Raw genomic sequence first — 13,717 nt, forward strand, 5'->3', positions numbered from 1 at the left:
TGTTTTTGTTTATAAGTCTCTAGGTATTGTTCTCTTTTGTCTCAAGGATATGAGTTGTTTAAGTACAGAGATCATTTCAAAATAGAACAGGCCTGGAAAGAAAGGGATCGAGATTTCAGCAGTATTACCTCTACTTTATTGAGACATGACCACAATTGACGCCTGACAGTGCTATCTCCTTCCCCCCAAGGCAAGAGTGCCTAAAGCTGTCCCCTTGTTCTCCTTTTTGCTATTAGAAAGTCTAAATTTTAACATGGCACATGAAAGGCTGGAAGGTGAAGTTAAAACCTGCATCTGTACTTTGACTTCAGAAGCGTGTGTCACGTCAAGAGAAGGATCGTACGTACTTCATGAGTCTAAGCTGTTAGAAACGTGCAGGAGTGTCTCTTTATGTTGTAGAGAAATGCATTGGGAAGGGATTCCCTACCGTGGCCACTGGGAAGATGATGAATAACCACACACCTGTAGGTGCTTAGATTTCTTGCCCTTACTCCGTCAGTACTCGCCATACTGCTCTTTTGAATTTGGAGCATGTAGAAGTCTCTCCTAGCATTCCAGGTAACTTCAGTGTCCTTCCTGGACATCACAGCTCCGTGGAAAATTCTTCCCAGTTCCCCTAAAAGGGGAAGGAGTGACTCACAGTACAGAATACTTACTGTGTTAAAACTTTTTGAAAATTGTTGTCCCAGGACAGCTTCTTTAAAGTAAGCATTATAGTCGAGTCTTTCTTTCAAGATATAGGGATAATATACATGGGGAGAAAATTTCTTCTCTGATTTTTTTTTTTGTATTCAGGACATCAGATTTTAAAGCTTTTCATTAACTGCAAATTTTTGTCTTTTATTTATGGATTTTGTTATCACATTAACCTGATATACAATGTGTGAATGTGTTTGGAACTTCCACCTATATTGATAAAGCATTTTTCCTATGTAGAAATTACTCATATAATTAACTTTAATCTTAAAGACTACATTGGCTTTCTTTGAGGAGTAAGTGTAGTTTTTTGTAGTTCAGCACTATAAAGCATCATAGTAGTGACAAGGTCAGCACTACAAAACAAATCCTTATCTATGGTTTTGGGGTTTTTTTGAGCTTTTCTGATTAACAGTGTAGGATACTTTCTTGAACTCAGATCTGTTACTACATACTGCCAAACAATACTTAACCTATTTAACCATTTTTGAATGTTGTAGTGCAGTTTAAAATGCTATTAGTAGGGCTAACTATAGTCCTAGTGGTGTTTTTGCATAATAAAGTGGTATATTTTCTATCAACTCTGAATTTGGTTTATTTGTCATTGTCAGACAATCTTTAAAGTCTCTGCTAGGCCATCTTATTTTTGCTTTATTTTAATGTTACCATTCTAAAATATAGCTATAACCTTCTTTTAAATGTCTTCAAGTACTCCTAAAGAATGTGCTTCTAGTTACTAAAAGTAAGATTTCTTGAAGAAAATTATTAAAGCAAATGTAATTTCATGTTTATTATCCAAAGAGAAGTTCAGTGCCACGTGGCAATAATTAATGACAGAAATGTTACTATTCACACACAATGCATTAAGTAGAGATCTTTTGTTTTGTCGCTTTCTGGTATACAGGTGGGTAGGGCATGGTTGTTTTTGTTTTTTTTTTTTGCCTACTGCATTTATTGATGTAGCTTTTATTTTATGAGGGAAGCATTTAAATATTTGAGGGAAGACAAACAAATAAGATCTTTTAAATTGGATCCTGCCAGTGGTTATGTGTTAGGTTTTATGACATAGTCATTTCTAATGACAGGCTTGTTTCAAGTGAAGTAGTGAGCGACATCCTCCCCCCTCCACATCCCAAAATAAGCTAAAAGCTTAGTCTGTTTCTGTGCATCAGCTGAGCTAATGAAATATTAAGACTTTGCTGTCTCTATGTTGTCTTTTCAAAACATGCTTTTGTCAAGTGTTCCCATAGAACTTGTAAAAATACATAGGTGTTGGGGAAGCGGTCTTTGGAGATTTATATGTCTGTATGAACACTATCCAAGCTCAGACGTGCCAGTGCACCAAGAAACTCAAAAGGAGCATGAAGGCATTCAGCACCTTCTGGAGTCGCTGAGAATTTAGCAGGATCAAACTCTAATTACATTTTAATGTTCTTTCTCTAACAGTCTTATACATCACTGTTGGATGTTCCAGCAGTGTGATCTGAAAATCAAATGGTCGTCTTTAAGCTTACACAAGCTGCTTTATAAGCTACTAAAACTAAACTACTTTGAAAGTAATTTAAACTAGTTATTGAAGCTGAACTCGCTTCTTGGAAGGTGTTTACGTTAATATCTTGGACTTATTCACACACTTGCTTGAAAACAGTAGTTAAAATGTTATGTATATAAAATAAAATTATTAAATATGAATAGTTTTGAGTAGTGTTGTGATTCATACATAGAAGTTATGATTTTTCTTTTTTTTTTTTTTCCCCTTGTTGAGTGAACGTTACAGCATCTAAATTTCTGCCAGATCCCATACGCTTGAGCAACACCAGAAGTAGCTGATCTTTTGGTGTTAGTGGTATCCTTAAGCTGCTATACTGCTGGAGTCAGTCATAGAATCATAGAATCACTTTGGTTGGAAAAGACCTTTAAGATCATCGAGTCCAACCTTTAACCTAACCCTGCCATCCCACCACTAAACCATGTCCCTAAGCACCTCATCTATCCTTCTTTTAAATACCTCCAGGGATGAGGACTCGACCACCTCCCTGGGCAGCCCATTCCAGAACCTGACAACCCTTTCGGTGAAGAAGTTTTTCCTAATGTCTAGCCTAAACCTGCCCTGGCGCAACTTCAAACCATTCCCCCTCGTCCTATCATCTGTTACTGGGGAGAAGAGGCCGACCCCCACCTCACTACACCCTCCTTTCAGGTAGTTGTAGAGGGTGATAAGGTCTTGCCTCAGCCTCCTCTTCTCCAGACTAAACAACCCCATTTCCCTCAGATGTTCCTTGTAAGACTTGTGCTCCAGACCCCTCACCAGCTTTGCTGCTCTCCTCTGGACATGTTCCAGCAGTGCAACGCCTTTCTTGTAGTGAGGGGCCCAAAACCAAACACAGAATTCGAGGTGTGGCCTCAGCAGTGCTGAGTACAGGGCCACGATCACTTCCCTACTCCGACTGCCAGGCAGCCCTCCAGCCACTCTTCCCCAAGTCTGTAGCGCATGGGGTTGTTGTGACCCAAGTGCAGGACCTGGCACTTGGCCTTGTTGAACCTCATACAGTTGGCCTTGGCCTATTGATCCAGCCTGTCCTGATCCCTATGCAGAGCCCTCCTCCCCTCAAGCAGATCAACACTACCACCCAGTTTGGTGTCGTCTGCAAATTTACTGAGGGCACACTCATCCAGATCATTAATAAAGATATTAAACAAAACCTGAGCCCTGGGGCACTTGTGACCGGCCGCCAACTGGATTTAACTCCATTCACCACAACTCTCTGGGCTTGGCCATCCAGCCAGTTTTTAACCCAGCGAAGAGTATACTCATCTAGGCCATGAACTGCCAGCTTCTCCAGGAGAATGCTGTGGGAGACTGTGTCAAAGTCTTTGCTGAAGTCCAGGTAGACAACATCCACAGCCTTTCCCTCATCTACCAGGCGGGTCACCTGGTCGTAGAAGGAAATGAGGTTGGTTAGGCAAGACCTGCCTTTCATGAACCCATGTTGGCTGGGCCTGATCCCCTGATTGTCCTCCATGTGCCTGGTGAGCACACTCAAGATGAACCTCTCCATAATCTTCCCCGGTACTGAGGTCAGGCTGACAGGTCTGTAGTTCCCCAGATCCTCCTTCCGGCCCTTCTTGAAGATAGGTGTCACATTTGCTAACCTCCAGTCATCTGGGACCTCCCCTGTTATCCAGGACTGCTGATAAATGACAGAGAGTGGCTATCCTGAAGACTGATTTAGCTTTAGAGGATATAATGTATATTGGTGACAGACAATGTAGCTTTTTAAGAGTTTGGAATGGTGCAACAAGGAAAGCTGTAGAAAATATATATTCTTAAGCTCTCTCTAAACAGTTCTGAATTTCCTTTCTCTGAACAATTCTGTAGGTAAAACTATACCGTCATTAAGATATATCCATTATTAAAATTAAGACAATGGATCGTATCCTGAAACTCCTCTGCTTCATCCCACTTCCCCATGTTAGAAGGGAGCCTGTGAGACTTCACCAGCTGAAGATTTTACATAAAAGAATCCTTGGATGATGTGGAGCCACTGCAGTAAACTGGTGATCCGGTGTTTCACCCTCAGTAAGACAGGTGCGGCAAGGGACCACAGGCTCTTCACTTTGAAGGTTTCTATCGGTGAACACCTCTCTGAAGCTGTGTAGTAACAGAAAGAAGAACAGCCTGAAGGGTACAGTAGTTTTTATTATTCTGCAGCTGGCCTTCAGCTAGAGACAAAAGAAAGGGAAATGCATAGGAAATAGTGATAATTGGAAGCTGCTTAATCTCCTGATTTCCTCTGGATCTTTCAAGCACAGACTAGAATCTGGGCCAATGCATTACCACTGGTTTGTATCTACTTGCATAAAATTTCATTATTATTTAATTATTTTTCCAACTTAACTGTTTAATGTTATAATACCCTTTCTGCATCTTACTGGACAGAGTGCCAAATGATCTTGCACAAGCTTTATTTTAAGGACACAGGAATTTATGGGAATTGTAAGCAAATTACGATGGAGACAAATTGCTATGGTTAGAGGATAAAGTAGACTTTATTATAAGCAAAATATGCCTAAATATACATTTACAGAACATAACTCTGCTAAAAGAATATTTTTTTTGATTGCAAAGGAAACATTTAAAGTTAGGATATACCAGGTATCCCTTTACATTTATCAGTAATGTGGCTCCTTGCCTTGTTGCATTTCAGGTGAAACAGCTGGAGGTCTAATTCCATTATGTGGTATCTGAAGGCATTGTGGGTTTTGTAGTGGTAGCTGGACCATTGTTCTGGAAAATAACATAATTTGCTCAGCTTTTCTGCTCTCCCCTTTGATTTCTGCTCTGGAATGAGGTGATCTTCCCACAGTAGGGTCAGCAGGGAAAAGGGTGGGGTCTAGGCATTACTTTAAGAACAAATTTCATTTCCTGACAGCAGGTGAAGAGATACTTTGCCAGCTTCTGGTAGTATGGGAGCTAGTGGGCTATTGGCATGAGCAGCTGCTTTGGGAGATTAGATAAAGAAGAGTGTCTGTAGCAGACTCCCTACTATAATTGTTGCAATATCTTCAACTGTTAAGAGTATAGTAGTGAAGACAGTGTGAGACTTTGGCACTGGCTGCCAAGGTAATTTTAAGATGCCAAAAATTTCCTGAGGAAAAGCAAGGAAAAAAGCACAGAATTTCCTGGGACAAAGGAATGGGAGTTCCCTAATTTTCAAGCATTTGCAAATTGTGAGTTTCTCAAAGAAATAATCAAAAGGATCCTTTCTGATGAGAAATTACAGATTAGCTATTTCAGTACAGTATTTGCTACTAATTTTTTCAGTTATGTTGAAGTAATGGTCTTGTCATCAGCATGCTTTTTTTTAGTGACAAAAATATTCTAAACTGGATAGCACTAGTTGTACTTTCCAGCTAGTAGGGAACTTGAAAAAAATAAGGGAAATACTTTTGTGTATAAACAAAACGTCATACCTATTTGTTATTGCAAGTTTAGGCTCAAAATAATGTTTCTCCTACAGCAGCTGTTTTATCATGACAGTACATAATTGAAAGTTTGACATTTTGGACATTTTCTAAAATACACTGATTTTTGTGTTTACTGTACACAGCTGGTATTAAACATACTGCATTTGTTGAAGAGAATTTCGGGCTTAGCACAAATTCTTCTCTAGTTACCCGTATTGTTGATATTGTTTGAGTAATGAACATTTTCACTTTTCTGCTGAATTCCTAACGTGTTGCATTAACAACAGTGTTATAGAAAACATGGGACTTGGTTATTTCACCTGAAGCTGATGAAGCTTCACTTTGGAGAACTCTTTCCAATTTGGCTCGAACACATCAGGAAGTATTACTATGAAAAAGAGAGAGTAGTAGAAGGCAGTAGTAGGCAGTAAGAATTACACTATTAATGAAATAATTTGGTTTGATTAGTCTGAAAAAGATGAGACTGAGGCTTGATCTTTGAAAGAAGATATTATTCCTTTGTTCTTTGTGTCCAGGCAAAGTGATACAAGACAGGGTGTACTTCAGTTGCATGAAAGATGATTTACATTACCTTTTAGAAAAACATTTTCTTACTGGAAGGCTATCTGATCATGAAATATCCATTATTTGGTATTTTGGAGAACTTGCGTAGTATCTATCACAGCACTGACAAACACTTCTCTATGCAGAATAAACAGAATCTGAAGTTACCCAACTGCAGTGTGTTCTACTCCTGTGTGCAAGCCACTTCTGCATGACACCTTTACTCGAGCAGATGCAAGTAACAACCAAACACATTCTATCTGTGTGTGATCTGGTAGAGAGTAAATAGTGCTGGATTTATTTGTCCCTCAAAAATTTCTTTCCAAGAGATTAAGACCTATGGGATGAGGAAAGTGTGTGGAATTTGGAAAACATGTGCATATATATCCATATATATATATATGCATTTACTGTCATTGGAATTTCTACATGAGAAATTCGTGATGTTGATAGCAGGTAAAGGTTTTTAGTATACACACCACTAGTGATCTTTCAACCAAGGACTGCTGTAGTAGTTTAGGTATTCTGCAGGAATCCTTTACATGTCACATCATCTTTAGTGTCTTGGACTACCACTCAACCTTCCCTTCACTTCTTTCTTTTTTTTTCTTTTTTTTCCTTGTGACCAGAATCTTGCTGCAGTGTTCTAAAATCTCTGTAAGTTGCAAAATTTCTGTATAGTGTTTGTGGGAAGTTTTATGGTTTTGGAAAATTATATTATAGGCTAAGTTGGGTTTGTAAACCTTTTCAATTCTATATGAGGTTTCTCTAAGACAGTTAGAATCCTCTTTAATTCATAGGAGATTTATCAGATTCTATTTTTTCTACACTTTATTTAAAAAAATTCAAATTATTTTTGTTTGAATTCATCTCATCTTTTCCTTTAGGTACTAAAACTCAACAAGATGTCCCAGTGATTGTATATTAGAGTTCTCCTTTTTGGCAGAAAAATCTTGATACTCTTCTGTTACCTCATTTTAACCAACTTGGGTAAATTATTTCAGATGTGATAAAACAAAAGATTGCCAGCTACGCTTATATGTCAGCTACAAAGATGGAAAGATACACATTGTGGGATACAAGAAATGAGCTAAAACTCTGAGTTAAGGACAGAAAGAAAATCTCAACTTCAACTGTATCTGTTCCCATGTTAAGGAGGACAAGCTGCAGAAGATGGCCTTTTGTGAACTAGTGAAGAGCAGCTAGATAGACTGGATCAAACTGGGGCCTGATTTAAACCGTAGTACCAGGGAAGTCAAGGAATAGAGTTGTGAAAAGGTTCAATATGCCCCGTTTTTTTTTTCTAGTGCCAGAGAACAGCCTTCTGTTCTTTTAGCAAATAGGGTTAATTGACATATTTAAATTCTATGTAATTTTAAAAAAGCCTTAACTTTCCTTTGTTAAGTAGCTCAAGCTGTGGTTTTAGTCCTTTCTCTTCAACTCAGCAGTTTTTGAGGAGAGAATGCATATCTATTATGAAGTGTATTAAAAACCTCTTTTTCTCTGAGAGAAGAAAATTGGAGTTTGTCAGCTTAATTTTATGACCTTTACTTCCCTGTTTATTTCTTAGTTTTTGCTTATTAAGTAATACTGAATATGGGCAATATAAATGATTTCTTTACTTAAGCTGAAAATGTAATTAAAATATTGCATACTGGATTAGTCTCTGCTCTTACCTTGTCAATGGATTAATGCAATGATTTCCTTTCAATACCAAGGGGAGTATTTGCAATACTCAATCTATGCATTGTTCTAAAATTTTAATTCTATGCTTTGGCTGTAAATAGATTTGTATACTTATGAAATAATTTAAAAAATAAAGAATCACTTCGGTATCTTAATTGTTTAAAAAAATAAAGTGTATTGCTGTATGGAGTTGAAGACATAATTGAGAATGGGATTTTAACAGAAAATGCTGTTGCTACAAATTCTTGTTTCCTCCCCCAGTTTGACAATGAAAATACTATTTTAAGTGTACAGTGTTGGTTTTGATGGTATGCATCAACATGTGCAATATTTAACAAGTTAACTCTGAATAGTGAGAAAACCCTGAATACTTGCACCTAGTCAAATCTTTTTTATTACTTACACTACTATCTTCTAATGTTGGTCCAAAGCAAGTTTACCATCTTTCCTTCTGTGCTTTACTTCTGTGGTTTTGTTCATTCTCTGCCCTCATATAACAAAAGCATATCTGCTTGTGAGAAATCCTCAGATTTCTCATTCTTCTTTTTCCCTTAAATCTGTGTTTCAAGTTAGTTTTCTGATTCATTTCATTTTATGTTCTCGCTTGGTTTTTTTGTTGTTGTTTTAGGACTTACTATTTTGACTGGTTAATGCTGTACTATAGCGGAACTGACTTTAGCCATCCTTGGTGTGTACAGCTGAGCTAGTCACCATAAATTCATGTAATGTTAGCAGAAAAATAGGCATTTGCAGATTGCAGTTTCTTTAGCAAGAGACCTTAGGCATGAGTTTAAGTAAGACATGAATTGTGTGCTAAACTCCATTGACTATATTGACAGGTTTGCCACTGGCTGCAACATTATTTAGGGTGACTATATTCAACATAGGAATTTACATTTAGTCTAAAGATTGTTATTCCATTACTTTTATGATTCTTTTGTGAAATGCCATGGCATACATACGCCTCAAACTATTTTGTTATGGTATTGTGAAAAGTTCGAGAGATACTTACCTGCTTGTCATCAACAACCGTTTTTGGCAGGATTGTCACAGACATATATCTGAGTCTCTTAATATTTTAGGACACTTTTCAGAAACAAACAGTATATTAAGGCTTTTTTTCACATCTCATGCACTAAACCAAACATGCCTGTTTTTCTGTACTATGTGTGTTACCTCTGATAGACTTGCTAAAGCCTTTTTACAGGTGTTGCTCAGTCTTATGTTCCAGTTTCTAACAGTGCTTCTGTGTATGCTTTACAAAATGTGATTATCTGTGTATTCAAGTTCTTTCTTCCGTACTCAGACTTTTTAAGACTGTTGAACACTTGCTGAGGATCCAGCTTGGCTTTCATTGTTGTAGAAAGATCAAACAAATTGATCTGTGAAAGTAATGTGTTATAGCACATTTTCTAACCCTGATTCTTGAAAGAGGGACTGGTGCACAGCAAATGTCAACATTGATTAAAAACTTTCTTTACTGTGTTTTAAGAAACCTACATATGTTCTTTTTTTTTACATAGTAGTTAGAAAGTAGATTCCCATCTGTTTCTGTTTGTCATGGCCAAATGTATAAAAATCTGTTTGGACTGATGGTACTTGTTCATCCGGACTAAAATGAGCGAAATGTTCCATTTATGAATTACAAGGTGTAAAATGGTATAATTTCCCAGTATTGTTCAGGAGGCTTATTGCAAGGTACGGTTGGTAGGTGCTAAAAGGATACCCACTTGTAACATATATTTTATTAGGCAAATTACTGTGAGGCAAAAGTTATTAGTCAAATTATTTTTCTCAATACCATGCAGGTCTGTTTCCTTGCTGTTCCATCTTACAGCAGTGATGATTAGCATGAGTAGTAACTGCATGTGCCTGATATTCTTTAGCTCAGGCTTTTTAGGGGAGGGAGGATAATGATTTTGGCACTTACTCTTTATTTATAATGGTTTGAAATGTGTGAAAGCTGCCTGGCATATAGCTGCTTAGGAGCATGGTGCCCTACCTAAGGCATTCAGGAGTTTCCTCATAGATATGACTACAAAACTATTACTGCTCTTTATGGTACATCCAGCCTACTAGGTTTTCTTTTTTTATTTATCATATTATTTTGCCAAAAGCTCATTTCGTATTTTCCCTTTGGAGTCTTGTCTGCACTAGTGTGTTTACTTTAAAATTTCCAACCAGCGTTATCACTGGTTCAGCTGTGCAGCTGGCAGGAGCAGTGAGAGCTGCAGCATACACAAGGTCCTTGAAAGCTCTTGGCAACTTTGCCTTTTTTGCTTCCTAAATCTGCTATGAGCAAAGTTCGTACACTGGAAATGTGCCTTTGTCATTGCTTACATCATTGCATCTTCTGATGGGTACAGCCTGATATTAATAAGAATAGGAAAATTCTTCAATAAAATCTTGGTGTAAAAATAGCACAGGTTTTCTGCATAGTTGTTGGGAGCCCAGTGATAATCCTTCTGTGGCCTATGTCGTGGTTGCCAAGGAGGATTGGATACGGCTTCTTTCATAGCTTTCAACAATGCTCCTGTCAACAGTGCTTAATTGGATAAGGAGATAGTTGAAGAGTCAAGTGAGGCAGTGCCTCTCAAAAAAGGTGTGAGCTGAGTTCTGTTGAACAAGTTTTCTATTATGTTTAAGAAAAAGAAGATAGTCAGGTTTTTTACAGCTTGTCACTTTAAAGAATACTTTAACAGCCCTGTGCTTTGCCTAATAAAAGCCACCTCTTGGGAGAGGAGAGCTTGTAGAATTACCACAAATTGAATGATCATCAGAAAACTACTGATTTTATGGAAACAAAAAGCAAACAAACCTTGATATTGTAGCTTTTTAGGATGTGTAAGTGATTGTAGTTGTGGAAAACTACAGTTGGAACCCCCTCAAATTGACTCTCAAGCATTAAAAAAGGCAAGTCCATTTAAGATGTAAGTATTTTACAAATGTAAAGGAAAGAATCTGAATAACCAAATAAGATAAGAATAAAATAAAAGGGCTGAAGTGTCTCATAATGGAACAATAACAGTGTTAAAAACAGATAGTGCAAATGACCAAATTTCCTAGCAACATTAATTTGACCATATTACAGAACATTTGATTTATGGATTAAAATTGAGATTTATTGAGGATAAATCTTTTTGCCTTTTGTCACCTGTGTACAGACTTTATTACCTCTTTTACCAATGAAACAGATTTCTGCATGGCATGATTTGTCTTCATTTAGTGTAGTATCATGTAAAAATATACATCACATGAGCAGTAAGTCTGTGTTTTTGAAACAAACCCCCAGAAACCGACTTTGCCTTTTGCAGGATAAAACAGTAAACTGTCAACTGCAATCTTGGAATGTTTTTCCAGTTTCTTGAGAGTTGTAAGATTGTGGGTCATACTGATACCTTAAGGGTCAAAAGACCCCAGATGTAAAACGACTTACATGCATAAAATTTAGGCTTTATTGTCTAGCTTGCTGTTGCTTTGCTAAAGTTAGTATTGTCTAGTTTGCTGTTGCTTTGCTAAAGTCAGTAGTATCTAGCTTGGATGGTTTTTTTTTTCCCTAAAGTCTGTAGTATAGTTACTTAGTGAATTTAGAACCCTATTCAAGGACGGGAAGAATCGGGAGGGGATGAAGCAAAAGGATAATAACAGTTTGCCAAGGTTGCCAGACTAGAAGGAATGAGAACTAATTGATGCAGGAAGATTTGTGGCTCCTTACGAAGGACAGTTTTTGATAAGAACCAGGTGTTTACCTCAAGAGCTGGTCTACACCGACCCTGTGGTTTGAGCAAGAGCCAAGGAGCAACTGAGTTTGCATGAGAACAAGGGGTTACTAGCGGTGACAAAGAGGAGCCATCGGCCTTCATCCCCACGACCCCCGACAACCACCACCAGGAGGCACTGAGCAGGTGCAGTGGGGAGGGACTTAGGGAAATGACCTCCTGAAGCTAATTTTAATACAAAGCAGAGACAGGTTATGAATATGTATAGGCATATCGAAAAACTTCATACATATGTAATATTTTGCTACATATAAACAGGCAAGTTGCCGGTTGACGGTATGCACGTTAGGTGGAGCGATCCCCCGTGCATCCGGCGCCATGAATAAAGAATGCCTGCCTTCTAACACTATGTTGGTGTTACGAGGTTCATTCTTCCCAATTTCGGTGACAATACTAGGAATTTAACACTGTGTCTGCCACATTTACAAATATCTTTTTCCACGAGTAAATTCACTTCTTCACAATATTATTAGGCATGAGGGGAAACAGTACAGTGCCTTTGTCCTTGTATAATTTATTTCCCTGTTCTCAACCTACCCCATTGTCATGGGTTAGCCTTGGCTAAGGGACAAACTCCCACCCAGCTGCTCGCTCCCTCTCCCCCCTTACCAACTACTGTTGCGGGCAAAACAGACTCAGCTTGTGGAAAAAGACATTTTATTTATTGCCAATTAAAATAGATTTGGGTAGTGAGAAACAGACAAACATTAAAACAAACACCTTCTTCACCCCTTTCCAAGGCTCAACTTCACTTTTCAGTCCTGATTCTTCTACCCTCTATTTCCCTGAGTGGCACATCGGGGGGTATAGGGGTGTATGGTTAGTATATAGGGATTTTCTTTCTGCCCCTCCTTCCTTCTCTCACTTTTCCCCTGCTCCAGTGTGGGCTCTCCCCAGAGGCTGAAGTTCCTTCAGGAGGCTTCCAGCTGCTCTGGCATGGGCTCTTCATGGGCTGCAGGGAAATACCTGCTCTGCCATGGAGCATCTCATCCCTTCCTCTGGCCTTAGTGTTCCCCCCTCTGTTTCTCGCTCTATTTTTTGTTCCCTCCTTCTCTTGACTGCCTGGTGGTTTTGCCCTTTAAGTATGCTTTTGCAGAGACACCACCATCTTGGCTGCTGGACTCAGCTGTGCCCTGCCATGGGTCTGCATGGAACGGGCTGTGTCCAGCACAGGGCAGCCTCTACCGGGAGAGGCCAGAGGCTGCCCCTGCAGCTCTCCCCCTCAACACCTTGCCATGGACACCCAATGCAGTAGTTTATACTATTTAGACAGTGTTCAGTTCCTGCTTTTATTCTACTTTTAATCTTAAAACAAAGGTTCATCATCTTGGAATTGTTGTTAAGAAATTACATTTTCATGATGATGATTTATTTAGTGGTATATATTTAGTTGCTGTAGTGCTGCAAAATCCCTGCATCTGTGGTTTGGACTTTTGCTGTATTATGCTGCTGCTGAGACTCAGATAAGCTTGAACCCTTGGAGAATTCACTGTTATTTGAATCATAGTGGCTTTGCTAATCTCTCTGCTATATTTCATTTTGGAATCTGTCTTTTCTTAAATGCCTCAGTCACATTTACATTGAAAAATGTTATATTACAGCTATGCTGCTTTTGGCTTTGGGTCTTATTATGCTGGGGGTTCAAGATATGCCTGCCTGTCTGTAGGGACAAATGCAGTGTAACTGCAATTCTCTGGATACCATAGCTGATTATTAAGGTACAGCATAGTCTGTGGGAAAAACAGTGTTGCTTTATGGACTCACTTGTTCTGTAGTGGGGTTTGAGGTGTGGAGTACATTAAATTTGACCAAGATTGGCTTGTAGCATATGTCAAACAGCAAAATGAAAGTTAACCATAGCCTGTGCTAGCACATGTGTACTTATTTAAGTGATAGTGTGTTTCTGTAATATTAACATGTCTGAGAAACAAGAGTACTTGTTTTCTGGTAAGTGTGGATAGCTGTGCTGGTTTCTCACTAGTGTTAAATCTTAAGGTATTTTATTTCTTCTTCCCCCTGCCCCC

General features: G+C 38.5%; 1 protein-coding gene across 7 annotated transcripts in view; it reads left to right on the plus strand.

Annotated features, from left to right (window-relative positions):
• The window catches only part of KDM4C (lysine demethylase 4C), a 290,608-nt gene that overhangs the window by 112,412 nt on the left and 164,479 nt on the right, over positions 1-13,717 (plus strand). The window lies entirely within an intron of this gene.

This window comes from Egretta garzetta, unplaced genomic scaffold (assembly GCF_000687185.1).
Source record: "Egretta garzetta isolate BGI_Z169 unplaced genomic scaffold, ASM68718v1 scaffold250, whole genome shotgun sequence".
NCBI lineage: Eukaryota > Metazoa > Chordata > Aves > Pelecaniformes > Ardeidae > Egretta > Egretta garzetta.